Source organism: Fulmarus glacialis, unplaced genomic scaffold (assembly GCF_000690835.1).
Source record: "Fulmarus glacialis isolate BGI_N327 unplaced genomic scaffold, ASM69083v1 scaffold5447, whole genome shotgun sequence".
NCBI classification, from domain to species: Eukaryota; Metazoa; Chordata; class Aves; order Procellariiformes; family Procellariidae; genus Fulmarus; species Fulmarus glacialis.
Window position 1 is genome coordinate 28,806 of NW_009223700.1, and position 3,695 is coordinate 32,500.

A 3,695-nucleotide genomic window follows, 5' to 3' on the forward strand; every position below is an offset into this window, starting at 1 on the left:
CCACGTGCCAGAGACCCCCCAGCCTCTACCTCCTTGGGCCAAGGAGGTGATGGCAGCGGTCCCCTCAATTTTTGATAGAAAAACCTGATTTTTCAAAGAGCATTTCCACATTTCCAGGCAGGTGCAAAACAGTTCAGTGGGTTTTTAGTCAGTGGAAACATCTTTTAACATCTGCCAGGGACAAGAAAGGAACCACCTTCCCTCCTGCCCACATAGTTCAACCTGAAACTGCATCACCGTGGACAGTGACGGTGGCAGGGGGGTGCAAAGGGGGGTGCATCACCCACCGGCTCCCCACCTTCGGATTTTCATGCGTGGGCCAGCGGGAGGGAATGATGTGCCGGCTTTTGCCAGGCGTTGCAGGAATAAGCCCACAGCACACAAATACACCGCGCAAGGGTTTCCAGGGTGCTTCAAAGAGATGATTCAACTTGTCCACAGAAGGTCATTTCCTGCCTCCCTTCCCTCCTTGCTGCTGGCGGTAACAGAAACAGTCCCTGCGCCCTCGGCGCAGCGTGCCAGCCTGCAGGGATGGGGCAGGGGACGCGTGGCACGGTGGCAAAGGCCATGGGCAGGGGGCTGGGACCTGCTGCCTGTTGCACACTCCTGAAAAGCTTTTCTGTGCTGCTTGGAGAGAGGCTGTGTTCCCTCCACCGTGGGGACAGGGTGCTGCTTGTCCCAGGGCAGCTGGCCACAAGTGAAGAAGCCCCTCACAAGCTGCCACAGACACCAGACGCGTCCCCAGAGCTGCCTCTGCTCCCGTGCCCTGCTGAAATAACTTGGCTCTGCCAAACCTGCCATTTGGCCTGGACTTATTTTTCCATAGTGTCTTATGAGGACTAAAAAATCTGGAGCTGTAACAGTCTTGGCGTGGACTCAGCTTCCGGAGCTGGTTTTGCTGTCGGACCGCAGCTGGGCTCGCTGGCATTTTCCAGGGAAGTCCCCCAGCAGCTGACGGAGCAGCTGGCTCTGCTCTGGGGGGCTGCAGCTAAACCAGCCCTACGCGCACCGGGGCTGAATTTTACCCATTTAGAAGGTGGATGCTAAGAAATTAAAGGGTTAAATGTTTCTTCTGCCCTTTGGTAGAAGAAACTAAGGCATTTCTCTTGGGTCAGCTCAATGCCCCTCTTGGTCCCACTGACAAGCCAGGAGTTAATTCCCATTTCCCCCCTTGCCTGCTTCTCCACAGCCCAGATCTCAGGGACTACAAGCAAACAGTTACTGCAAATAATGTAAGTGGCAGACAAATGACCTGGAATCGTCACGGGCAGGTTAAACTCAGCACAGGGCCGTGCGCCTGCAGAGCAAACACAAGCCCTGCGACACGAGCCAGCGGCCGGGGTCTAACTCCGAGGGATCGGATGGATGTTACAGTCACACCCAGCGCCGGACTCCAGTTTCAAGGAAACCCTTTGCACGATATTGCATCTGTCCCTTGTCTAGGTTAAACTGTAAGCTTTTTATGGCTAGGAAGGGCTATTTTTGGACTCTGCACTGATGCTGGCTATCAGCAGGCTGTGCTGAATTTAGCTTGCTTCCCCTCCGCTGCCTACTTTGCTCCTCTCTGCTCTGCCTCTCTTACCTCTTGCTTTCCTCAGTATTTTCCTCTCCTCCTAACCCACCTTTGCAGCGAGCGCAAAGGGCCTCTAGGTCAGAGAAAGTCCTGTTCGTCTCTGCATGGCATCCGTGGCACTTTTGGGCATAAGGCGGCTTAGCCCCCTGCTTAGACATCCTTGCCCCTCAGGGTAGCCAGCACAGCACACCTGGGCTGCTGTAAGGAAGGAGGTTCAAAGGTTAAACACAGCAATGGATTTCCCTGCTTAACTAAGCCTGAATCATTGCCTGATCCCACCCTGCTTTCCTTTAGAGACCTCCCTGTTCCTCGGAGGCAAGCAGGAGCAGTTGCTCAGCCTGCCGTGCTATCCCCCGGGACACCCAGGGCAGAGAGCCCGGCACCTCGGCCACCTCTGTGGCCGCAGCAGGCAGCCCCCGAGGGCAGGGACTGGGACGCTGGGGTCCCCGGGGGCAGGAGCCCCAGCAGACTCACGTCCCGGGGTGCTGCTGCCCGGCTGTGGCCCCGTGCCAGCCCGTTGCCAGCGGCAGTTGGGACCAACAGCTGCGGGTTCTGGTTGGAGATGGCTCTCTGGTCCCACAGCCCGGCCGGGGACAGGCTCTCCTGCCTGCTTGGTGTCACACCAGAGGATCTAATGCTCTCTTTTGGCCCCCAAACTTCTGGAATCATAAAGCCATGAAGCCAAGCTAAACCTTGCTGTGTTTCTGGGGTGAAATTTCAAAGTTCTGCCAAGGAACGGAGATGCGACCCCTTCTTCTGCTCATGCATTGCATCCCTTCATTGCCAACCTGCAGGGACCAGGGCATGAAGTTTGTACAGTCGTCTTCGAGCTCTCCACGCCGTGCAGTGCCCCTTGCCCTTTCATTCCAGGGTACAGTGACTATTATTAGACCTCTCCTGCTGGAGCCGGATCCATAACAACAGCAAAACATACTCAACAGCCCTGCTGGGCTTTTAAAATATTTACAGTGTAAGATGGTTTACCGCGGAGGGGGGCCTGGTAGAGCACAGAGACGGGAGCACCGGGATTTCTGTGCTCCCTGTGGGTCTGCTGTGAGGTTTCCTGCTGGGAGAGTCGCATCCAGCGAGGAGGGAAAAAAATCCCGTAGGGCTGAAGCCAGCACTTGAGGTCAGGGGGTTTCCACCAACTGTCTGACAACTTCCAGCTGGAATTTCAGCAAATTTTCCACTGGCTCTTGTCTGGGAACATGCGTGAGGGGCTGCACATCAAAGAAGGAGGGCTCTGTATCGGTGTTATCGGGGTTAGAGAGTATTTTTAGACCTGTGCTCGTGCCTTGAAGGCCTCGCTATGCCTCATGACCCCCATGCACTAGAGCTTAGATCCGTGGCCAGAAGCCGAACAGAAGCTGCAGATGTCCTGTTGGGAGCCCGGTCTGGTAGCAGCTAATCTGCAACAAGCATTTGTAAGGCTGGTGACAGGGTCTGTGCCAGGCACAGAGCTTCCCTGCTTTCCTGCTGGGCCTGTGTTCTCCAAAATGTGGTGGTGGTGGGTTTCATTGGCCAGAATTGATGTCTTCCGAACTGCTGAGCCCCGAGTTTCCCGGCTGGGTGAGAAAACAGGCAGGACCAGGGCAGCTGATCTCCTACCAGGGCACGTGTGTCCATCTCATGTGCTGAGCAGCTTCTTTCCAGGTGAGAATAGCGTGGAAAAGCCTCACCACGCTTCGGTGGTGAAGAGATGTCAAGATTGGACATGGCACATTGGTATTTTTGGAAGGCTTTTGCTGTGGGATTCCTTGTAGTAACTGCACCCTCTGGCTCTTACGCTAAATACAATGAATTCAGCCAGCGTAGACATCACCCCCAGCCACTGCAGTGGTTTTGCAGCAACAGAGCTTTTAGGGTTCTCTAGGACTTAGTGGAAAATTGTAATTCATATAGGAGGAGAGCAGATACAGCAGGGGGATGAGGCTCGGTGCTCATAAAGAGATCCCTTCTTTTGCTTTGACCTTGTGTTATAGTACAGATCACTTCATGCCAGTAGATCTGGTAACTAATTGCTTAGCCTCAGATTTAAGATTAGGCTTAGACCGACTCCTCTACGACTTCACAAACCTTGCATTTAGCTCTACCAAGCTCCCCAAACTCCCTCTCCTCCCTC